The sequence below is a fragment of the Suricata suricatta genome, chromosome 11 (genome assembly GCF_006229205.1).
Source record: "Suricata suricatta isolate VVHF042 chromosome 11, meerkat_22Aug2017_6uvM2_HiC, whole genome shotgun sequence".
In the NCBI taxonomy this organism is placed as follows: Eukaryota; Metazoa; Chordata; class Mammalia; order Carnivora; family Herpestidae; genus Suricata; species Suricata suricatta.
The window spans coordinates 93457139-93481204 of NC_043710.1; the positions used below are offsets into that span (position 1 = coordinate 93457139).

The 24066-nt window shown below is 53.4% G+C and overlaps 1 long non-coding RNA gene across 1 annotated transcript; it reads right to left on the reverse strand.

Moving 5' to 3' along the window:
• Positions 1-10083: 10083 nt before the first annotated feature.
• Positions 10084-11857, reverse strand: LOC115305966. The gene is made up of 2 exons (XR_003915110.1): positions 11726-11857; positions 10084-10190 (listed from the first exon to the last, which is right to left on the reverse strand). It is a non-coding gene; the product is annotated as an uncharacterized LOC115305966 (long non-coding RNA).
• Between the last annotated feature and the right edge of the window lie 12209 nt (positions 11858-24066).

The window sequence follows — 24066 nt, forward strand, 5'->3', positions numbered from 1 at the left end:
CGGCCCAGCGCAGCGACGGCCGCGGCCCCCGACTCTGGCGCGGCGAGACTCTGTTTTGCACTTTTCATTCAATCCCACCCCCCGTCACTTCCTTCGGAAAACAGAAACCACCAAGACCTGCCTTAAAGAGACCGCGCACCTCTCGGCCCTTAAAGGGCTCGCGGCGGCTCCCCGCGCTCCGGCTGCGGCCCGGGGCAGGGGGCGGGGACAGGGGACCGCCGCGCAGCGGCTTTGTGGGAAAAGGGCTTTCTCAATCCGCCTCCCTCCCTGCCGCGCCCGTGCGACCCGGCTGTGTCAGGAGTTGGCTCGACCGGCAAATCCCTTCCTCCCAGCAGGGGCGGGACGGGTGACTCTTCCCCCGTCCCATCCACCGCCCCCCCCCCCGCCCCTTTGGCTCGCTCTCGTGCCACGTGGACGAAATCATCGGGCTTGGTGTTTTAGGGGTTTTGTTTGGTCGTTTAGTTTCTCTGACACAGCGAATTTCTAAAAAACCATTCTGCAAAATTGGACCTCACCTCGCCTTCAGCCTTTTTTGACTGTCTTAGGTCAGGAGAGGTGAGCTGAGGTTGTCGCCCCTAATTTGACATCCCTCCGGAGTGGTATCTTGATAAGTCAGGCCACCTCTCTGAATACGTCCCCTCGACTTGCACACATTTGTGAGCCCCGAACAGTATTTTCTTTTAGGTCCGATCTCCCTCACTTAACCCATTCCTGGCCTGTCCCCAGCCCTGCCCACTTGCCAAGACCCCCGGTCTCTCTCCCAGTAACAGACTGAGCCAATCCAGGGAAATTTCGAAGAATGACTCGCGACGTCAGTGCTGGACCAACGGGGTTCTCCCAAGTCCCAAGAAAATATGCCCTGCCGTGCACCCCAGCGGTGACCTGGGGGAGGGCAGGGAGATCTGGATTCCTGCTTCCTCTGACCAGCTGTGTGCTTTGGGGACGTTTGAAAAATTCTTTGGACCTCAGGCTCCCCCGTGTACAGGGGGGTTGCCAAGACCTGCGGTATCCTGTCAGGACGCCAGGGAGATGTTCAGAACCTGTTGCTCCCTGAGGTCCATTCCACTTCTGTGTATTCTAGGTCCCCCTGTTCCTTCTTCTGAGATCTTGATCACAGATGGTGACTGCTCGCCTCTGAAGCTTCCTTCCCTTCTGGGTTCTCCTCAGCACAGGGTTCTTATTAGTACAAAGAGGACAGCATGTAGCCATTCGACCATGTACGGTGACAGCAGCCCCAGACCCTGTGAACTGTGGGTTTGGGCCTAGAAGCAGTCTCCTGACTACCAACCCAGGGCTCATAGCACTACACTCGGCTGCCTGCATTTATGGGCCTGAACAGGGATTCAAGAGATGCTCTAACTCAGTGCTTTCCAAGTTTGCGTTATCAAAAGAATCATCTGGGTGCTTGTTAGGAAAACAAACACCTGGCCCCTAAATCTAGCCAAATAGACTCCCTAGAGAAAAGAAGCAAGGCTTTGCAATTTTAACAAAGGCCCAGGTGATGCTTGACATAAGGGGTCTGACAGTTGGTACTTGACAGAGGGCTAAGCAGAGGGGATCTAAAACAAACATCTTTCCTCGGGAACTGTCCTGCCCCCCGGAGGAGTTTATCTTCACATCTGGGAGATAAGGCAGGCTGTCAGAGAATAATGGATGAACACAAAACGGCTACTCCTGGGCCCTCCCACCCTGAGCTGGCAGGACTGAAGAAGAGAGATGTCCAGGGTCTCAAAACTGGCATCCTGCCTGATAGGCTACTCATCCCAATCCTGCCTTAAAGCTAGATCGTCTCACATGAATCAGTCCACACAGTCACTGGGACCTCACCCAAATTTCCTAACTTCCTGTTTCAGGTCCTGTCCCCCATCCATCATCAGTGCTGCCCCAAGCTGTGTTCCCAGGTCCCTTCCCCTTCACCCCAGTGAGATCCCAGAAGAAGTAAGCAGAGAAGCCCTGTGTGTCTGGCTTCTTGTTTACGTCTCTCAGGCTGTGTTTATCTCTATTCAAATCCTGCGTTTGGAAACGAAGAGAGAAGACTTCGGCTTCCTTGCTGTGATCAGTTTCCTCCTTTAGTTTAACCAGACATCAAATTAGATATTTCTTTTAAGATAGGGGAGCTGATGTCTCACTCCACCATCTGCGCCCTGTCTCTGTCCCTAGTCTCTCCTTTTGGTCTTACTCAACCAAACTCTTCAAGATCCAGGGCAAGGTTGGAGTTTCCCAGGAAGGCTTTTTCAGGCTCCGAGCTACGGCTCTGCCCAGTACTTCTCTCTCTCTCTCTCTCTCTCTCTGGCCTCTGGACTCCCACAATGACAATTATTATAGCACCTACCATTCACTGTATCCTTATTACGTCTGAGTTCTGTGCCAAGCACTTCACATGTATAGTCTTAGTTAACTTTTGTGGCAACTCTCCAAAGTAGGTTCTATTTTTAGCTTCTTTTTTACTGACTAGGAAACGGAGGCTTACAGAGGTTAAGTAACATACCCAAGGTCATGCAAGTCGGGGAGCCGGCGGGGACTCAAACACAGGTCTGCCTGACCACAGAACCCTTGCTTGGAACCACAGTTGTGCCTGCCAGGATCCCTTGCTTTTCACCACAGGCACACATCCTGTGCTATCTTCTCCTGCAGCCTAACGGTTTCGTGTGTGGTTGTCTGGGACCCCAGCGAGGCTGTCAGTTAGTTCAAACAGGCCAGCCCCCTTGCTGGGAACACACAGTGCGTCCCTTCAACCAGCCAGGCATAGAAACATCCATTCTTCCTCGATGTAAAGGCCCTCAGAGGAAGAGCTCTAACAAGCCTAATTACCCTGACTACAACCAAACAGCCCTGATTGTCAGAACATTCTTTATGCCGAACCTCAAGCCCTCTGCCCCACCCTCAGCCAATTTCCTTTCCTTTCTAATCTGTAGCCGGAAGAAAGCGGTTGCAAGAAGTGGTTCAAAGCGAGAGCATTGGGTTCTCAATCCTGGAGCTCGGCCACTCTCGAGCTATGTGACTCAGTGAGCCTGATTCTTCATCTGTAAAGTGGGCACATAAATCCTGACCTCACTGGGTTGTTTTGAAAATTAAATCAAAGTCTGTGTATACAAGACCTTCACGGTATATTTGGCATATAGTAAAGACCAAATAAATGGTGACTGTTTTTATTTAATACTGTTTCTTCTCTCCCGTTGTATGAAATATGAAATCCCTATGTGACCTGCACATGACTCTCTCCTCCCTTGGCTCACCTTCCCTACACACACACACACACACACACACACACACACACACACACATCTCTTTCAGGAACACTTTTTCTCTGTGTTCTCCTTAGGTCTCCCTGTTTTATATTTCCTTGGGACCTCTCAAACCAGGAGTGGGCTGTCAGACATTCAGAGGAGTCCCCCCCCCCTTTGCTTTTTGGTCCTAGTGTGCCTCCACCTGGTAGGAAGAGAAATGCCGGGCCCTCTCCCAACCTGTGACTTAGAAAACGTGCCAACAGAGTCCTGTCGAAGGCTGAAAGGGAAATTAAACCTGTGACCTCCATCCAGAGAGAGGACGGATGTGACAAGGGGCTTGTCTTTGCAAGAGTGGAAAGATTTTTTTCTTTCAATTTCTTTCTGTGGCTGCCGTTTGGCTTTGGGTGCGGTGTGGCTCTCAGTGGACGGGCCCCGGTGCACAGGGCTGACTCCCTGTGCCGTGAGTCGGAGGAGGAGCTGGGGCCCTCCTTGCAGGGGTGCTTGCTCTCCTTTGCCTCTCCAAGACCGCAGAGCTCATCACCTCACTGCCCAGGCAGAAGTGCAGGTTAGTTTTACAGAATCACACAGTTATTCGGTTACATAAATCCAAGGGCGTGGTGGGAAAGTGGACAGTAGAGGCACCGGGCAGAGGAGAGAGTGGTAAGGAAAAGAGAAGGCCGGGACGGCCATTCTTCCCAAGGCAGGAAGCCCAGCAGAGGGGAAGCTTAGGTGGAGTCAGGCTGAATCAGTGACTTTCAGGAAAAGAAAAGGAAGCTTGAAGAATCACAGCTGCATGAGAAGGTACGTCTCGCTCAGAGATTCCAAGCCCGCAGCTCTTGAAGGTCTTGAATGTACCTGTCTTCTTCTCCGCACTCATTCTTCCAGAAGGCCTTTCCTGCTCCTCACCTGGACATTCATTGATTCATTCATTCATTTATCTAGAGTCAGACACTGTGCCAGACGCCGTAGTTACAGCAGCGAGATAAGGCAGATGCAGCAATTCCTTATCCTGGGACGGAGCCTATAGCTGAAAGACTGTTACATAAAATAAGTGCGAAAGCAAATATTTAAATCACAATTGTTGTGGCTGGTACTGTGGAGAATTAGAGGGGACCTGAGCCTAGACCAGGAGGCCTGGGAAGGCAGCAACATCTAAAGCTGACTTATAAGATGTATCAGGATTGATGAGCAGGGACGGTGGTCCAGGCAGAGGGACGAGCTTGTGTCTGGGGCCTGAGTCTGGTGGGCTCCCCCAAATACCAGGAAGGACATGGGCAGAGAGCTGCTCAAAGTAACGCAAGACAGTTGGCAGAGGGCTGGTAATGCAGGCAATGCTAGGACGTGGGCTTTGTTTTCCTAAGCTCAGTGGGCAGTCGCTGTATTATGTAAGGCAGTGACATGATCAGACGTGTATTTTGAAAAGAGCATTCTGGAAGTGGATTGCAGCTGTCCAGATGAGCGATAATGGTGGCTTGCACCATGGTAGTGGGAGCAGGAATGTAAGTAAAGACATGTGCACATCACCTGAGGTTTGGAAGTAGAATTTGGAAATAGGGTTTGATATTTCTTCGTACTTAGGGGTGAGGGAGGGGAGGAATCAAGGAGGGCTTCCTGGTTTTGGCTTGGGCACTTGGGTGGCACCGTGAACTGAGATTGGGAAGCTGGGGGAGGAGCCCTCGGGTTACTTTTTTGGTAGCTCCGCAGTCTCTGGCTTTTGTGGTAATGATTTCATGGCGTTGGTGTCCGTGCTAGATGCACAGAAGAACTGAGGCCACATATTCCTGGCGCTGCTCAGATTAGAAGTCTAGCATTCTGAAGCCAGGCCCAGCCTCCTTCTGTGACCCCATGTGGGGTTTCCATTTCATTGCTGGGGATCTGGCCCCTCTTTGTAACCACCTTGAGCTCTTGAGCCTTTTACCCCGAGGATGCTCAAAAATGAGGTCTTCTGTAGCCTTGGGTCCCTGTCACTCTGCTATGGGGAAGAGAATGTGGGGCATGGGTCCCTGCCCTCGAGAATCTTATTAGTGGTGTGGTCCGTGGAAAATAGGGCCTTCCAGGTGGCAGGCTGAGCCACCTCATCAAAACGGAAGACCTCAGGCCATTGGCACATGCCGATAGTGCTCCCCACCTCTGGAACACCACAAAAGGCACAGAGTATACTACAGATCACAGCAGACACACGTGTGGGTCTTGAGAGCATCCTGTCCCCTCACACCCCAACAATTCCATCACCAGGGTGCACAGCCGGAGACCTCAGAGAGGAGGGATTTGGTCTCTGTTCCATGGAACCATACCCATGGCTCCAGCAGAGACCTTAGTACATCTGCATGCAGCAAGACGAGGGGGCCGGGCAGGGCTGTGTGCTTTGTATTTATTATATTTTTCATGGCCACATGCGCTTTCCTTTATGCAAAGCCCTGAGGAAAATGTATTACTAAACAAAAAATCTGTTGGATTTGTAGCCCAGCTTTGTACTGCTCTTGCACAGCGCACGAACGCGTGATGGCATAGGTTGAGAAATCCTGTCTTCTAGAAGTCCTGCCTTCTCATCGGGAAGCTGTGTATGAGCAAGTCGGGGCCAGACGGGGGCCATCTCTGACCAGAGCCCTCAGCTTTTCCAGCCACCGTGCTACTGGAGCCCTTTCACATCTTCGTTCTCTCTGGCTCCCAGCTGGCTGGTGGCTTCATCGGCCTCTGACAGAATCACCTAGGAAGGGCCGGTGACAGAGGGTCAAGTCCCAGTGGGGGCCAAAACTGGGGATCACATCCTTTCCTTGTCTACTGGAAAAGGGGACGTCCTCTCTCCCAAACCGGGATTTCAGAACTACCACCACTGTCGTGGCCTTAAAAAAAAAAAAAAAAAAAGATTTATTTTTATTTTTCCAAACACATAGAAAGATACCGTGTTATCGATGGAAACACAATATAATACATTGAGTGCATTTTCAATTCCTATCCCAACAGAGCTTTATGTATTTTTAATAGATTTTGTTTTTTTGAGCAATTTTAGGTTCCCTGCAAAATTGAGTAGAAAATGTAGCATTTCCAAATACTCCTTGCTCCAGGATACACACAGCTTCCCACATTATCGACATCTCCTACCTTTGTGACAGAATGGTACCTTTGTGACAATCATGACAGTACGCTGTCACATCATTATCTCCCAGAGTCTGTAGTTTGCATTAGGCTTTATACTTTGCGTTGGAAATTCCATGGGTTTTGACAAATGTACAATGATATGCATCTACCATTACGGTATTAGACAAGGTATTTTCAATGCCCTAAACTCACCTATTCATCCCATTATATAGATATTTAAAATGCATACAATGGCCTTAGGCTACTTGACAGAAAATAAAACCTGATCGATATTTATTCCAAATGCCCTTCTGAGTGTTGTGGCTTAAACTTAGCACTTCATGCTCTACGTCTGTTATTCTGGTTTCTCCCCCCAGCGTTATTTTATACATGTATTACCATATATTGACACAGTTCCCATGTTATTCCTAATAACATGGTGTAAATTTCTAATACCGTGGTGTAAATCAGTGATAGCTAATGCTGGCGATTTGGTATTCTCTCTTTCCTCTATGTTCCTGCAGAAAAGACTTGAAAGGAGATCAGGGTATGATTCGCATATGTAGCAATATAATATGAATAATGACAATGCTTTTTGCAAAGATTGACTCCCTGGACGTGGGCTTTCAGCCCTGCTCCAGCCAGGGCCACCTCTAGCAGCCCCAGAGACAGGGTTTCACCTCCCTTTTAACGTCTGTGAAGGGGAAGGACCCCATCGTGTCCTGCGGAGACTTAATTACTACTAGGCAAGTTGAAACTAGAAAGTTCTCTCCGATGTACAACAGAAATCTCCTTGAATTTAAGTTTTCCACGTTGTTCTCTGTGTGGACAGGTTTGTCACCGGTGTGTGGTGTACTGTGCACAGCAGATGAGTCTGGTCAGTAATAGGAATCATTTATATGTGCTACCATTCTCCTAGCTGTCATTCTCTACCTGTCATGGGCTTTTCACGAATTCCCATCAAATCCTAAACAACCCTCAGAGGTAGGCAGTACATGGTTTCCATTTTACACATGAGAAGGGAGTCCAATTAACCCCAGCTTCTAAAAATTATTTCTCATTATCGGGGTGCCTGGGTGGCTCAGTCAACGGGTAAGCATCTGACTCTCGGTTTTGGCTCAGGTCAGGATCTGGCAGTTCTGTGAATTCAAGGCCCTTGTTGGGCCCTGCGCTGGCAGTGTGGAGGCCACTTGGGATTCTCTCTCTCTCTCTCTCTCTCTCTCTCTCTCTCTCTCTCTCTCTCTCTCTCTCTCTCTCTCTCTCTCTCTCTCTCTCTCTCCCCCATCTATCTACCCCTCCCCCACTCACGTTGTCTCTGTTTCTCTCAAAGTAAATAAATACCCTTCAAAAGTATATTAAAAAATAATAGAAATTGTTTCTTATTATCTGTGTTTCCTATTTGGAATTTCAAATTACTTCTCCCAGATACCCCACCGAGAAGGGAATCATGGCGACTTAGTCAGTTAAGCATCAGGTCAAGATCTCACAGTTCATGGGTTTGAGCCCTGCGCCAGGCTCTATGCTGATAGCCCAGAGCCTGGAGCCTGCTTCAGATTCTGTGTGTCTCTCTGCCCCTCCCCCACTCCTGCTCTGCCTCTCTATCTCTCAAAATAAATAAACATTAAAAAAAATTCAAATATACCACTGATTAAAAATAAGTGATGAGAAGCTGTGAGGCTTTGTGTAGATTGCTTACCATGAGCCTGGGATCTTCGGATTCATCTTCTTATTTAATTTTTCTAGTATCTCTGTGAGGCAGGTATTGTAACTCATTTAATAGGTGAGGAAACTGACACTCAAAGAAGTGAACACACTTGCCCAAGGTCATGCCAGAGAGGAGGGGGGCCAGGCCCAGGACCCACGTCTAAATCCAAGGTCTTGGGCTTCAGGCTCTGCCTCCTGTCCTTCCTACATGTCCCAGCATCTGTATCAACTACCCAGTTTTCAGTTTTTTTAAAAACACTTTTGGCTGTCTTTTCGAAGTTGGAGACCTAACCGCCCTCTCTGTGCATGTGGTTGCCCTGGTGGCCTTGGACAGTCAGAGGCCAGAGCAGATTTTGAACCTAAGACCTTGGGTGAGGTGGGAGTTGGCAGAACTGGCCAAGGCCATCAGGGTGAGGACAGAGGAGCAGGAAGCTGGTTCCCACCGCCCACTCGGAACCTCCCGATCATTTCCTGCAAATGACAGAAGGGAACCCATCAAAAGGCTGTAGTGGCAACAGCAGGAGGACAGAAAGCAGGAACTGTCCCTTGGCAGCAAGTGGGTTTGCAGTTTGAGCCCCGCCCGGTCCCCTAGATTAGGGGAGGATCCTGGCGATGGTGTTTGCTGGGCCTCAGTTTGAAATCCTGGCCCTGCCATCTCCTGGCTGTGTAAACGGGGTCAGAGATAGCCCGGCCCACAGAGTCCGCTCCCTCCCGTGTCACATGGGGATGTTAATTGAGATGTGATGTGGTGTGCACTTAGCCCCGTGCCTGCCCCCGGTGGAGTCCAGTACAACTTTTTCCCCCTCCCCTTCCTTCGCCGCCTTCTCTGTCCTCTGGATCCTGGAGTGAGTGTGGAGTCTCACCTTGTAACACTCTTCGGTCACCTCCACTGCTTCCTATCCCCTTGCTGTCCCTCAGACCCCCAGCTCCAACCCTGTTACTCCAAGGCCCCTGAGCTCTCTTGGAGAAGGAGACGGGAGCCAAGAAATCCAAGCCAAACCCTGGTTTCCCATCCCAGGAAGCAGAGCCCTGGCCCCTCCCTGCCTCTGCCAGGGCCCTCCTCCTGTTCCTCCCCTCCCCTCGGTCCAGCTCCCCGCAGTAACCAGTGACTCACAGGTCAAAGGATACCCCAGTAGGGATCCTAAACCACGGACAGCTTCAGGGTCAGAATTCTGGAAATTAGAAGCAAATGTTTGTGTGTATTTGTATTTTTCTGGAATTAGAATCCTCAGAGATCCTTGACCTCTCTGGATAGATTTGAGGTGGGAGAGGGACTCTGTGGGGCTTCTTCTGCATGTTCTAGAACTTTTCTTAGCAACTTGCAACTCGTGTAGGAAGAGTCTGGTCCCAACCACAAAAGGGAGTGAAGCGGGGCTGAAGGGCCCACCTCTTCCCTGAGGGAGGGAATTCCTAGGGGAAGGCAGGCCTTTGGCTGTGACCCTGCAGAACCATTCAGTCTCGTTCCTATTTCGCTCGCTCATTCATTCATTCATTCATTCAGTCAGCATTTCCCGTTACCTATTACGTGCTTGGCTTTGCCTTAATATTGGACATACAGACATCAGACCGCTGTTATTTGAAGTGCGGTCCTATAGACCTGCCTCATTAGAATCCCGTGGTGCTCATTAAAAATATAGATCCGTACACCTCAACCACTGAGGGCATTGCCTGGGATTACGCATTTTAAACAGGCTTCCTGGGCTCATTAAACAAGTTGAGAGGCATTGCTAGAGCTTGGCATCTTTCATAGCCCTTGGCATTGGTACCCATAAAGTCACTCAAAGAGTGGTGGTTGGCCTGAGAACATGGTGCCTACCCTCCCTCTTCCTTCATTTTCCTCGCCCTTCCGCCCCTGCTGGGCCCTGTGGGGGAGAGAGAGGGAGGAGCTGCTGGCCCTATCCGCCCACCACGACCGCAGAACCAGGGGTGCAGTCTCGGGCAGATTGTGAACCCCAAGGGCAGAGACCTTGTCTCAGCCTGCACGGCTCCATCCTCACTGGGCAAAGATCTGATAGTACCAATTAACATCAACAAGGCTCCCTTGCCGCCTGGGCCTGTCCTGAGGCCTTGCTAATTAATACCTTTGTGGTCCCCTGGGTCCCTGGAATGAGAGGTTTGGGGAGTCCTGCAGAAATGTACAGAGACTGGGGCTGGCATCGGCGGTGGCCTGGGAAGTGGGATCTAGAACAATAAGAGTTAACGTTTATTAAGCCCTCACTGCACGGCAGACACTGGCCCAGATGCTTTAAACATGGCACCCCTGTAGTACCCACTTGCACCCCAGGAGATAGGAACTTTGCAGAGGGGCACCTGAGATCCAGTGTTCTGTCCAAGGTCCACATCTAGTGTGGCAGAATAGGACTCCCGCAGGGCCATCTCACTCTGAAGTCTAGGCTCCTGCTCCAGGGCCCTCTGCACTTACACCCCTGGGTCCCCACCCCAGCCGTGACTCTAGTCACTCTCTGTTGGGTCCCACAGGGGGGCTGGCAGGGGGAGATGTCCCTGCTGCTACAGCCCTTGGTTCCCTCTCTGCCAGCCGTGACTTTGGACCTGCTCTAGAGCTTCCTGTTCAGGCAAAGGGCAAGGCCGCAGGGGAGTTGGGCAGGGCAGGGACAAGCCCTTCCCCTCTTCAGGGTCAACAGCCTATACGAGAATCAACACCCTGCGCCCTCCTGGACAGCACTGGCATCTCTACTGGGGAGGCAACCCCCACCTCCCAGAGGAGCACCAGGGTGGGTTAAGCTGGCTGGGGCATTATCCACATGGCCAAGGTCTTGTCCCCTGGAGCCTGTCTCCAGCATGACGATGGGGCAACTTTGAGCTGACTTCAGATTTCTAGGAACTAGGGGGAGTGTCTCTGGATAGTTGGTCGCATCAGTCAGCCTCCCTCTAGATTTCTGGCTTGTATAAAGGTGGGCAAATGCTATAGCCCTGGAACGTTCTAGCTGTGTGGCCTTGGGTAAATGACCAGCCTCTGAGACTTAGAGCCTCCGTTCTTCGTCAGTAAAATGGGCGTGATAACTCGATATCATCAGGTTGATGTGAGGATTAAGCGATGTTCTGTGTGCAATGCCCCAGGCTTCCACCCTACACCTCTGCCTCTTGGTCAGGGCTGGGCGTTGGTTCACTTCCACAGTCAGGCTGGAGCCAAGGTCCTGGGCAGAGAGGAAAGTCCACAGAGTGCGAGGTCCTGGCTGCACAATCATGGGTGCGTGATAAGAGCCATACAAGGGCCAGCAGTCTTTCTGTGGCTGCTTGAGCCCTTGACAACATCGCCTCCTACTTATTATTCATTAGGGATAACACAGGGCAACTAGGGGTGACACTTGAAGGCCCCAATCAGAGGCATTGCAATCCAGAAAGAATTCTGGGGCATCTCTGGCACTTGTGTGAGCACTTCTGCTCTCCCAGTTCCCCTCCTCCTCTCCCCTCTTCCCTCCACTGGCCTCCAGCACCCCCTCCCTCTTCCTCCCTGCTGTCCACATCTGGATTCAACTAGGAAACAACAGGCTTTCTGTGAATGCCTCCACCTTCCCCTGCCTTGTGTTGTCCTCCAGTTCAGAACTTTGGTTCTCACGGAGCGGGGCGGGGGGCGGGGGGGTGGTTAGATGTGGGGAAAAGGGATAGGGAAAACTCAGAGATCTCTCTTCCCAAACCTCTAGTGCTGTCTAAGGCCTGTCTAAGCCCCCATCCCACCCTATTATCCTGAGTCTTACCGTTCCCGGTTGCTCCGGGTTCACTAAGGCACCTGGAGCCCTAGCTCACAGCCAGAGTGGGCAGTCAGCTGGCACAAGAAAGGGACTTCAGTCCCCCAGCCTCCTCCTCAATCTCAGGCCAGGGAGCAAGGCCACCCCTCCCAGCCGGAGCCCTGCTGGGCTCCTGAAATGCGGAAGTCACAGTTGAAGGCAGCTGTAACTCTCATTAAAGTGACATCAACCTCACCGCCTGAGGATGCTGTAAATCCAGGGAAAGGGGGCATTCATCCAGCGAGAACCACAGAAGCAAAGAAAAAAACCCTCATAAATAGAGGAGACGTGGTGTCTGGAACTAATGGGCCTCTGAGCTGGGGGTGGGGAGGGACCCCCGAGCTCCAGGAGTGGCATGGACGTCTGGAGCCTAGCGAAGTATAAGGGCACGGCCAAAGCCCTCGCTCTGGTTGATTCTCCTCTCGCCTTTCTGCACAGTCTCAGGCTGGGCCTGGCGCTGGGAGCAGAGCTCGCTTACGTCCCTGTGGGAACCGCTGGGCGCAGATCTCACTGTTCATGGGCCTTCTCCAGGCTAAGAGGAGCAGCTGGCACAGGCCATTAGAATTATGTTCTGGGAGAAATAAGCTGTGGGTCAAATTTTGGGCTTATAGCTGGTCACCGGGTTTCAAATCCTGACTTGGCTACTTGGTGGAGATCTTGGGAGCCTATTCTTTTTATCAGAAGAAAGGAAACATGGAGGGGAGGGAGGCTCCTGGGTGGCTCAGTCGATTGAGCGACCAACTCCCGCTCAGGTCATGATCTCAAAGTCTGAGTTCGAGCCCCATGTTGGGCTCACTGCTGTCGTGCAGAGCCCACTTTGGCTCCTCTGTCCCCCTCTCTCTTCCCCACCCCTGCTTGTACTCTCTCTCTCAAAAATAAACATTTACAAAAAAAAGAGAAGAAAAATGGAAATGGCCACCATAGCACACAGGCTTGGTGGAGGTTAGTGTGGGGCAGGCTCTGGCAGTTGGAAGGCTCTGGCAGTTGGAAGCCAATGGCTAAATGAATCGGCAAATCCCTGTCACCACAGAGGTTGGGATTTCTTTCCGATCGATTCCCTTCTGCCTGAGTCTGGTTCAGCCAGTGATTTGTTGAGACCTCTTGGACAAGTTACTAGCTTTGGGTTTCTTTTTTCTCCCAGGGCTCTGGGTTCTCCCCTAGGACATGAAGAGTTGGAGGAGGTTGACTCTGGGATGGATGGAACTGCATGAAGTAGAAGCATGACCCCCTTTGTCTTGGGGCCTGTGGAACAGCCCAGGTCTCGAGGGCCCTATGAGTAATGGGCTTCATTCTAGAACCTTCCTCTGGATTCCCTTCTTACCACTTACACCATGATCCTCTGCTGGGGGGCCACGCTCACCTTTGCTCTGTAGCCCAGCTCCAGCGGCACTGGCGGCTGCTCTATTCTGAGGACAGGTCAAGGCCACCATGCTCTCTTGAAGGTTGAGTGAAGGTGAAAGAGTGGGCCAGAGAAGAGCGGGCATGCTCTTCTTTCACGTGCATCAGAATCACCTGGAGGGCCCATTAAATGACAGAGGGGGTAGGGGGGCTACCCCCTGAATTATGTTTCAGCAGGTCTGAGGTGGGGCCCAAGAAATGCATTTCTAATCAGTTTTCAGGCAGCTGCTGCTGCCGGTGCCAGAATTCAGGCTTCCTTTCTGCTGAGATTGCAGCCCAGGCAAATGGGGGAGCTCAGGCCAACCCCAAGACGCCAGTGCGCACGCTTCCGAGTCCCCCAGGAGCCTCAGAGGCCAGCCTTCACTGGGGCACAAAGAGCTGGTGTGAGGCCCTAGCGGAACACCAGTTCTGTACCTCCAAGCTCTCGGGCCATAGAGGGCCCTAGTGTGGAAGTTTAGTTTCCTTGGGGGGCCTCCCCCATTCCCACACCCAAAAGGGTTTGTGGAAAAGGGTGTGAGGAGAGAAAAAAGTTGGAATTAAATTGGACACAGCGGTCTGGATGAGGAGGTCGGCATGTCGTGTCGAAAGAAAAGGCTGTATAATCAGGCTTCTGGAATGCCCAGAGATGATGCTGGGCTTGGGGAAAGAAGGGTGATTCACGTCTGTGGAGGGCCAGACGGACACGGAGTGGGTACAGGCAGCCCTGTTGATTTAAAGGAAGCTTCTGGGGCACATCTTCCTCCAGGGAGAGAGGCTGATGATGGATGAATGAGGCAGCCGGGGCTTCCGAAGTGTCAGGAGTGGGTGGGGAGTGGGCCAGCCTGCTTGGCCATCAGGACATGGTTACCAACACACAGGCACTCACAGGAAGCACCCCAGTGCACCACATCTGCCGTCGCCGGCCCAGGGCGCTCTCACACTGTCCTTCAACCTCTTGACAAAGCCAGGCTGAGTCCAAACCCCCTCCAAGGACAGCGCCCAGGGGCTCAGGACCTGCTGTCTGCACACCAAACCCACTTCTGATCCTGGAAGCAGCTGCTTTCTCACCGGGCTTTGGGGCAGAGCATTCCAGGCCCTCTGGGGCCACCACAGCTATGGTGATCCATTTTCCTCACCTCACCAAGTGACACATTTTGAGTCTGTAGCAGGAAGGGGTGAACTTAGGGCCTCATGTGCTCCCACACCCCCAGAAGGAGGGCAGAGAGGTTATTGGATCCTATTTAAAAATGAAAAAAATGGGGCACCTGGGTGACTCAGTCAGTTAAGCATCCAGCTCTTGGTTTTTTGGCTTCGGTCATGATCTCACGGTTTGTGGAATTGAGCCCCACGTCGGACTCTGTGTTGACAGAGGTAGCCTATTTGGGATTCTCTCTCTCTCTCCTTCTTTCTCTCTCTCTCTCTTATTGAGAGATTGGGGGTGGGGAGGAGGATGTGGGGAGGGGCAGAGAGGAGAGACTCATGACCTGAGACTAGATCAAGAGTAGGATGCTTGACCACCCAGGTGTCTCAATAAATAAACTTTTTGAAAATTGAGAAAAATGAGGGTAAAAGAAATGAAAGAACTTGACCAAAGCAGCACATCTAAGTAAGAATTTGGGCCCCAAGAGGAAAGGCTTCTCATTTTCATTCGCAGTCGGCCTTTCTGCTGCAGGAAATTAACTGCCTCTTGGAAGTGGCATCAGGCGTCAGGTAGGAGGAGAGAGACGAGAGGTGGTAGTAGTGGGTGCTGGGGTGCAGGGTCCATGGTCCCCTTCAGGAGGGAGGCCCTTGTGGGGAGGCTCACAGCTCTGTCCCTGAAGGACCGCCAGAGCTAGAGGGAGCTCTGCTGCCCAAGGTTGCGTCCCCACCTGAGGTGGGCGGTGGGAAGTTTCCATCCAACAGCAGGTTGACATGGGCCACGAAGCCGGCCCCCTTGCCTTGGGGTGGGGACATCTCTGTGGGGCCACCCAGCTCCAGAGTGCCCACTGGTTCGGCTGCCACTGTGTCCCTCTCCACCAGTCCCACCTCCTTCTGTCCCCCACAGGGGTTCATCCATCTGCACCCCCATAAGTCATGCAAATCTGCTTAGAGTCTGTGTCCTGGGAAGTTCAAGTGGAAGCGAAAGGGCGTTAACATCAGCAGGACGCTTCTTTTTTCTTTTTAGATCTTCTCATTTAACGTAATCAATCTCTGACATGAGTATTTTTGCTATTTGATTGTTGAGGAAAGGTTAAAGAAGTTGGCAAGGGGCACATGGGGAGCTCAGTCAGTTAAGGGACTAACTTCGGCTCAGGTCAAGATCTTGGGGTTCATGAGTTGGAGCCCCGCATTGGGCTCAGTCTGTGCTGACAGCCCAGAGCCTGGAGCCTGCTTCAGATTCTGTCTCTCTCTCTCTCTCTCTGCCCCTCCCCGGCTTGTGCTCTGTCTCTCCATCTTTCTCAAAAATAAATAAACATTAAAAAACGAAAAAAGAAGTTGTCAAGACCAAACGATATCTGGCAAAGCTGGGACTCTCATCCAGATCCGTGGTGACTTTGAGGGCGCTCCCTGCCCACTGTGTGCACCCCTGACCTGTGGCATCTATGGTGGAAATGTGCTGACTGGCCAGAGGCAGTGTTGGAGTAAGGACGGGCACACCCATGGGAGGGATGCTCACACCTCAGGTGTGAGTGGGGTAAGGGAGTTGGGGACACCAGTGGCCATAGGTGGCCAAGGGGGCAGCGGGCAGCTCCGGTGGAAGAGGACCTCGGCTGACCATGGGTCCCGGAGCCAGAGCCACAGACATCTGTGGCCCCGGGCAGCCCAGCCCAACCCTGAATCTTCCCCCCCAGGCCTGGGTGGTGAGGAGTGCTGGCTCCACATGTCCCCTGGACACACAAAGAGGGGTCACCTGCACTCTAGCAGGTTGGTAAGACCCAGGCCCCATCCTGTCCCAGTGAAGGGAAAGGGAGCCCAAGGCACCTCTGGCCCTCACACAGCTGAGGACTTGCCCCCTGGCTGGGGCCTGCTCTGGCTGTAGCCGGGGAGAAAAGGGGAGTTCAAGGTCAGTGTGACTTTCCCTCAGGCCCTGAGCACTCTGGAGATGACAATGGAAAGAACTTTTGTGTCTTGAGGCCTGGCACCAGCTCTAGAGGAAAGCCAAACGCGGAGGGGTGATGGCCCTGGATAGGCACCTGGGGGCTGGGGGTCCGCGGACACCACCCTCGTTCCCATGGGTTTTCTGAGCACGAACCGGCACGCTCTGTCAAGCTTCTGCATAAGTTTGGAAAGCGGCTCATCTGAGCCCGCCCTTGTCCCTGAAGATTCAGAATACATATTTACAGTTCACGTTAAGTAGAGACAAAAGTAACCCTTTTTATCTTCTCCCATTCATTGGGTCCTTCCTCGGCGATGATGAGCTGCAGAAGATGCAACCCTCCCCGGAAGGTGAAGAGCCAGGTGTCTGAAAGTGAAACCTGCCTTGTGTACCCCAGGGAGTTAGAAATCTCTGTTCCTTAACACGCTCAGCCGGAAACTCCTCGGCCCTCAGTGATGAGATGGGGGCCTTGAAACGAAACGGCAGCCCCGGGTCAGGTGCTGGGGCGTGAGGTTTGCATGTGGTCGGCCTTTGCCCAGAAAGAAACCAGCTGCTGGCCTCGGTTTCCCCACCTGGCGGGGCATGTCCTGTCTGCCATCCGGAGGTATGTCTGTGACTGCCGTCTTTTTCTTTTCTGTTCTGTTTTAATAAAAGGTCGTTGTGAGAAAAAGCCTGCGGTTCTGCTTGTTTTCTCTGAGCGGTTTATTAGTTGAGGTGTGTGCATGCTGAGCGACACACACTAATATTTTCCTCCTTGGCAAAACATTAATTATCTCGCCGGTAACCTTTCTCTTGGGCATTTTTTCTTTACCACCCTTGAAGCTGTGGGGGCACCAAGCAATTTCTGGATTTTCCGACCCTTCTGCAAGCTGACTGCAGTGTCGGCGGAGAGAGCTGTCCCCCCCCCGGGCTGGGCGCAGGACCTCCGTGCCCCAGAGCACCCAGGGGTGGCCACTCTCCCGGCACTGCTCGAGCTGGGGGAGAACCCTCTGTTTACATCTCTCGTCCCCTACAAGGCTGTGATCATGCTCACTTTTCTTCTTCTTCTTCTTTTAATCTTAAATTCAAGTTAGTTAACTTACAGTGCGGTCTTGGTTTCAGGAGTGATTCAGATCTTACATATGACACCCAGCGCTCATCCTGCAAAGTGCCCTCCTTATTTTTTTCTTTTAAGATGCTTTAATGTGTATTTATTTTTCAGAGGGAGAGAGACAGTGTGAGTAGACAAAGGGCAGAGAGAGAGGGAGATGCAGCATCCAAAGCACACTCCAGGCTCTGAGATGTCAGCACAGAGCCCTATGCAGGGCTCAAACTCAGGAACCACAAGATCATGACCTGAGCTGAAGTCAGATGCTTAACCAACTGAGCCAGCCAGATACCCCAAAAGTGCTCTCCTTGATGCAACACACTCACTTGTGTATTCCCAGCCCCCTAGATCAGCGCCTGGCGTGGTGTAGTGGCCCTGTGGAGGGCTGCTGCAGAACCAGGTGAATGAATGAAACGGAAGACTGCACCGCATGAGTTGCTGGGGTTTCAAATGAGCCTCCCCTGTGGCACCCCAGCCCTGGTCTCTTGTCTCTCTGTATAAGCGGGACTTGGGGTTCTTTGCTGTTCCTGGCACTTGGTGAGGCCCATCCTCTGTGCCTGGCTGGGGCCGTTCTCCACTGCCGGCCAGCAGGAGCGTTCACTCGGGAGCCCAGGGCCTCTTCCCCAGCCTCCCTTTGGACAGAAGGGAGAATTCAGGCCCTGGAGTATGGGGACAGAAGGACCAGAGAATAACTGCAGAGCTTGGCAATCACCTAGCATCAGCTCCTCTGTTAAAGATGAGGCATCTAAGGCCCAGAGAGCTGAGATGTCAGGTTCAAGGTTACCTAGCTGGGCAGGGATGGAGCTGGCACTCAGGCCTAGCAGTTGTGAGACAGACAGAGTCTCCCAATTAATCCTGAACGTGGGGACCTTTCTACCCCCCTGCTGCTGCTTCCCCTGATAGCAGAGGAGGGAATGGCTGATCTTACCCCCAGTCCCTGCCGGTGTGCAGCGCAAACTCCTGCCTCCCACCTCATTTGATCCCTGTGGCTTCCCTCTGAAGCAGGTCAACGGGTGCTGGTTGCCTCCGTTTCACAGATGAGCAAACTGCGGCACAGAAAGCAGAGGGAACCGGCTCCAGAGAGCGGAGCTGGCCAGTGGCTGCGCGGGGCTGCCATTCAGTTCTCAGCATCTGCAGCTTGTGGCTCCACTGCCAGTCTGTCTCTCCCAAGGGTCCCTTCTGCTGCGCTGCCCATCCCTCCAGGAGCCTGATGCACCTGACTCAATGGGGTTCCAATGGAGACGCGAGACGCCCTGCTCCAGGAGGGGGCCCTGGGAGGTGAGGCCAGAGCCCAGGGTCCTGCCTCCGCCCAGGGCCAGGGCGCTGCCTGCCACCACGGCCTCTTCCTGCTCTAGGACTGGAGACTTCCGACGGCTCCGGCTGGGATGGCAGAGGCTCAGCACATACCCCGCAGCAGGCTCCGATGCTAACAACACTGCGGAGTGACCTCCTGCGCGTCCAGGTCTTCTTGGATGGTGTTTGCTGAGCTAAGACCTCCCTCCAAAGGGAGAAAGTCTAAGAGACACCATCCCCACCCCCGCAGCATCCTACAGTGGGGAAAGTGGGCAGCCTGCCAGCTCACAAAAAGACTCTCATTCAGCCCCCCCTACCTCAGGCCTTGAAATTGCCTGGGAGCTATTCCCTAGCAGCAGTGAGATACGGGGTGCTGGCTTAGTCCACACTCAAAAGGGGGGAAGGGGGCTCCCAGGACAGGGTGAGGGGTTAAGGCACTTTTCTTTCGGGGCACGCCACGCTGCACCCGCACCCCTCATGTGCTCTAGATAAAGGCGCCCGTGTGGCTGATCCACATCAATGCGTTTTCCCCAAGACAATAAGACTTGTGCCTCGTAGCTCGCCTCCATCTAAGGTTGGTTCTTATTGGCTGGTCTCAGGGTGAAGCTACGGAGAGGGGACTTGTCTGAGTTTGTCGTGTCTATTTACGACCTGCTTCTATCTGTCCCCTGCCAATATTGTCATGGGTTTGCATATAAACATATGCTAAAGGTCATATACTTGAATCCTGGCACTTTATAGTTTAGCTATTGACTGGCTACCTCTAATCCCAGATGCCCCACAGTCAGAGGAATTTTGCACTTTTAGTAGCTGGTCCAGGGGCCTGTTGGGCTGTTCACATCAGCATTTTCCCCTTAGGGGAGTCCTCTGCGTCCACATTTGTCGGCCTGGGCCTCAGAGCTTGGCTCCTACTTCCCTCTGCCAGGCTGACCTCCATGTCTCTATGCCCTGGCACATGAGTCTCTCTTCTTCCTTCCCTCCCTCCCTTTCCCCCCTTCCTTCCTTCCTTCCTTCCTTCCTTCCTTCCTTCCTTCCTTCCATCCAACCTTCCTTCCTTCCTTCCTCCCACTATTTAAAGAGCTCTAGACCCACTATCTAAAGAGCCCTTCTAAGTGCAGTGGACCTGGTTCCACTTAGCTCACAGGACAGAGGTGGAGCCAGGTAAAAACAGATATTCAAATAAGCAAGGTAGGGGCACCTGGGTGGCTCAGTTGGTTAAGGTTAAGCGGTTAAGCATCTGACTCTTGATTTCCACTCAGGTCACCATCTCATGGTTCCTGGGATGGAGCCCTGTGTTAGGCTCAGAGCTGACAGCAGACTGTCTGCTTGGGATTCTCTCTCTCTCTCTCTCTCTCTCTCTCTCTCTCTCTGTCTCTCTCTGTCTCTCTTTCTCTCTCTCTCTCTGCACCCCCCACCCCAATAAATGAACTTGAAAAAATAAAAAAACCAAGCAAGGTAAATTCAGGTAAGTGCTGTGAATACAGTGGAAAGTGTGATGTGGGGTGGGAGCAAGCCCGAATTCTTTGCCCTACCCACCAAGACCTGCGCAGAAAGCCCCGCCCACATTCACTTTTGGACCTTAGTGGCCTTCGGCAGGCCCAAGTGGCTTTCCTGCAGTCCGAGTCCCATCCGCAGCCCAGCTGTAAGCTTCCCAAGGGTAGAGAGAGCATCTCCCCCAGCACTGTGCCCTTCACTTGCCCAGCACATGCCAGGCATGAGTCACTGCTGCGTAAAGGTGCGAGGGTCTCTCCTAGCTCAGAGCAGAGAGCAAACAGGGCCCAGCCCCCAGGGCACTGGCTGGAAGAGAGGCACTTCTGTGCCCTGGAGAGGGACTGTAACAGGCAGGCCTAGTTGAACGGGAAGTTTCATCCCTGGGGGTGGGGGATTTAAACCCATCCAAGCAATCCTCCGACAGGAACAAATCAAAATTCTTTTAAACTCTTAAATAGTTGGCCTTGATGAGGCGCCTCAGAAGAGTATCGTGCCTATTCCTTGGCTTGGAAAGGTCTGGAATTGTGTAGGGGGGTGGAGGAAACTTTTCCCTGGTAAAAGTACATGGATGGGGGGCGTGCTGTGTGGTGGGGGCGGGTGTCCATGTTGCCAGAGTGTCTCATTGAGTCTGTGTGCGGTGGGGGTGTTTGTGTGGTGTCTGTGACCGTGTCTGAAATACTGGCATAGGATGCGAGTGTGTGTGTGTGTGTGTGTGTGTGTGTGTGTGTGGTGATGGAGGGTGTGTGGTTAGACGTGTGGGTGACACTGTAGTGTTGGCTGTATGCATGTGCATGTAAGGTGCCCCCCTTGGCGTGCTGCCGGTGCTGTGAAGGGTATGGACGCGTGCTAGTGTGATCTTCCAGAAGGCACTTGCCCAGGGTCCCTTGTGTGAGGGACTCTGTACCCTCCCAGGGAGAGGGCCACCGAGAGGTGGAGCAGTGGTGGTCTGGACTCTTGGGGGCCCTGACAGCTGGGACTTCACCCTTCTGGGTGGGTAGCCGGGGCTTTATTAGGGATTAGAAGCCCCCAGAACCCTTCCTGCTCCACTGGCCTTTTGGGGGATACCCTGGCCTCTTCAGCTTTCCCTTTGATTTATGATCCTTTTGTGTTGAAGCCCTAGCCTCAAACACCATCCCCAGTCCTTACCCTCCTGCCCAGAGCAGACACCAAAATATTTCTGTTTCCTCTGGAAAAATCCTGGGAGGTCTGTTTATGGCTGCAGCAGACCAGCGCACATCTGCACACGGTTTAGCTAGGACAGTTGGAAACTCAGGATCTGGAATTTTCTGGAGTTCGGACCACACTGGTGCTTCCCCGCTTCCAGACTGCTGTCACACAGCGGTGTGTTCTGGTTCCTGCAGGCAGCCCTTGGCGGGGGAACCTGGACGCACGCACACAAATATACTCTGGGACCCAACATCTCAGTTGACACGCAGAGGCGGGACAGGGACACCCAGGCACACAGATGTGCTGGTGCTTTCTGAGAACAACCTCTGCGCAGCTTTCCCAAGGGTGGAGAGACCCACTGACATGCGCAGGGCCGGCGCCCCCTGGGACCCGTCACCCACGTGTCACGCCTGTATCCCCAGGCATGCAGGACAACACACACTGACTCAGAACACCCACACGTAGACATGCAAGGCACTGGGAGGCATGACTCACTCTCAGACACCTACAGAATGAATCCCACCACCAGCAGGGCTCTGCTTCCGGTGACACCTGCCTTCCGGACAGCAGGAGAGTCCTGCCCTCCCCTGGAAGAGCCAGGTACTTTCACGCCTGGGAACGCCTAGGCTTCCCCATCCTCTGCCCACAGGGGATGCCCTTGGGCACTCCTTTTTGGGCTCTGTGCATCCTGGATCGCCAACACATGGGGCCTCCCTGAGCTGCCCTCTGCACCTGTGTGCCCTGGGCCTTGGTTGTCTCCTTGTAGAGGGTTCGTGGACTTCACGGCTGTTCTGACGCTGGACTCCCTCGGCCTATCTCTCTAGGGCTGATGGGGCCAGGCACGGGCCACCATCCCAGGTCCCAGTGCTCTGGCCATCTGGGGAGGCCGGGCCGCCAGGCTCTTGGGAGTCCTGTGTGGAGCAAACTGGGAACAGGGAAGGGGGCAGTGTTTCTGGCGCTGGCTGGGGAGGCAGAGGAAGGCCACTGTGTACTGGGATGCTCGGAGCCATGACTAGAAGCGCCAGGCGGGGCTGAAGCAGGAGGCAGTGCCCAGCTGTGCGGGGGTTGACCTGGGCTGGCGAGGAAGGGGCCAGCCAGCCCTACTGGTGGGAGTTTCAGATTGGTCTCAGACACAGGCCTCTAGGAGAGCTGGGGGCGGGGACCAGACAGAGTGAGAGAGGCCATCATTCCTGGTGAGACCCTGGAGAGCTGCCTGTCTCCTGCAGACTCTCCAGTCTCCTGGGTCTCCAGTCCCTCTTCTCTGTTTCTGCTTCCAGTGCAGCCTACCCAAGCACTCTGGTGGGCTGGGCTGGGACAGAGGTGTCTCCTCAGTGTCCCCACCCACCACATGCCCCCTACTGAGGGGACCTAAACACCCTTCCATCCTGACCTGCCTCTTCCGTTCCTGCATCCCTGTACCTCTCCAGGAGCTCCATGGGATCTGGAGCCACTCATTTCAGCTGCCCTCCCCCTCCCTGCCCCCTCCAGGAGCGCATCTGTCCCCATTGCTGACCCCTCCTTGTGCCCCTTTCATTCCTTGGGGCCTGTTCTTGGATCTGCAGTTGCTTCCTCTTCTCCCTAGGCCAAACCAGGCCTCCCAGATTCCAGCAAAGCTTCCCCGGAATTTGCTCTTTAGGGCAGATGGGGGTGGGGGGAGGGGAGCGGGCAGAGGAAGAGGGAGGGGGTAAGTGAGAAATAGAAAGTGGAAAGGAGCAAGAAAAAAAAAAAAAGAACTGACTTTCACTTGGGCCCAGGAGGGGAGGAGGGGCTGGCTGAGGGCAGTGGCAGGATGCCCAGTGACTGGGTGGCCAGGGGAGCAGGTGTGGAGGGGGCAGAGAAGGAGTGTTTCCCCCAAGCCCCCTTGCTGTGCTGGGCCCCGTTCTAAGGCCCCACCTGTCCTGAGGACAAGACCTAGAACTCAGCCTCTCCAGCAATGTGTCCCAAACTCTTGATTATCTCAAGCAAGACCAGGATGCCCGGGGCTCCCGGTGTGGGGACCCCTGGCCCCGGGGTGCCCTCTCACCCCCTCCATCTGTACACAGGGCTGTCTTGGTGCCTCCAGGTCCAAAGAAACGTCCAGCCTCGTGGGCCTTCCCAATCCCCCTTGGAGCCCTCCCTCTGCCTCCAAGTGCAGGCTGTCCACAGACCCCTCTCTACTGTTCTTGCTAGCGCTTCCCAGCCGGCCCTTCTCAGCTTCCTGTCCAGAGTCTGCAGATAATCATGGAGTTCTCTAACCTAATCAGGGGGTTAGAAACCCCCTTGGAACTCCACAGGAAGCCTTGAGCTATTCTTCACCCTTCGTTTCATAATTTGGGAGCTGGGGGCCAAATTTCTTTAAGGCTCTTGCACTTCCATTTCTTAATAGCAAATCAGAGTTTGCATTTATCTCTTGCCCACCGGTAGGACACTGGTGAGGTCAGCACTGCAGACCTACCACCCGACCCCCAAGCCCTGTGCCCCATAACAGCAAGAGGGCCTGTGAAACGTTAATTCCCTCTTCCTCCGCCCGGCCTTTCACTCTTCCAATGCTACCTAAGCCAGAGAGGAGAGCAAGCCGACCCTATTGCCCTGAGACAAAGGAACTATGGCCTTGATTCAAGGGCAAAGTACAGGAGTTTTTGATTAACTCAGGAACACCACTGAGTTCCAGCTGCCTTGTGGGTGGGGGAGGGAGGGGGAGGTTGCTGTGGGGAAAATGCAGGAAAGACAGTGGGAAACTCAGAAATCCACAGGGCACAGGAGGGCAGGAAACACTAAGGCCCAGGTCTTCTCCAGCCTGGAAATGAATGTCACAGCCAGGAGCAGAGTGCTCTGAGGCCC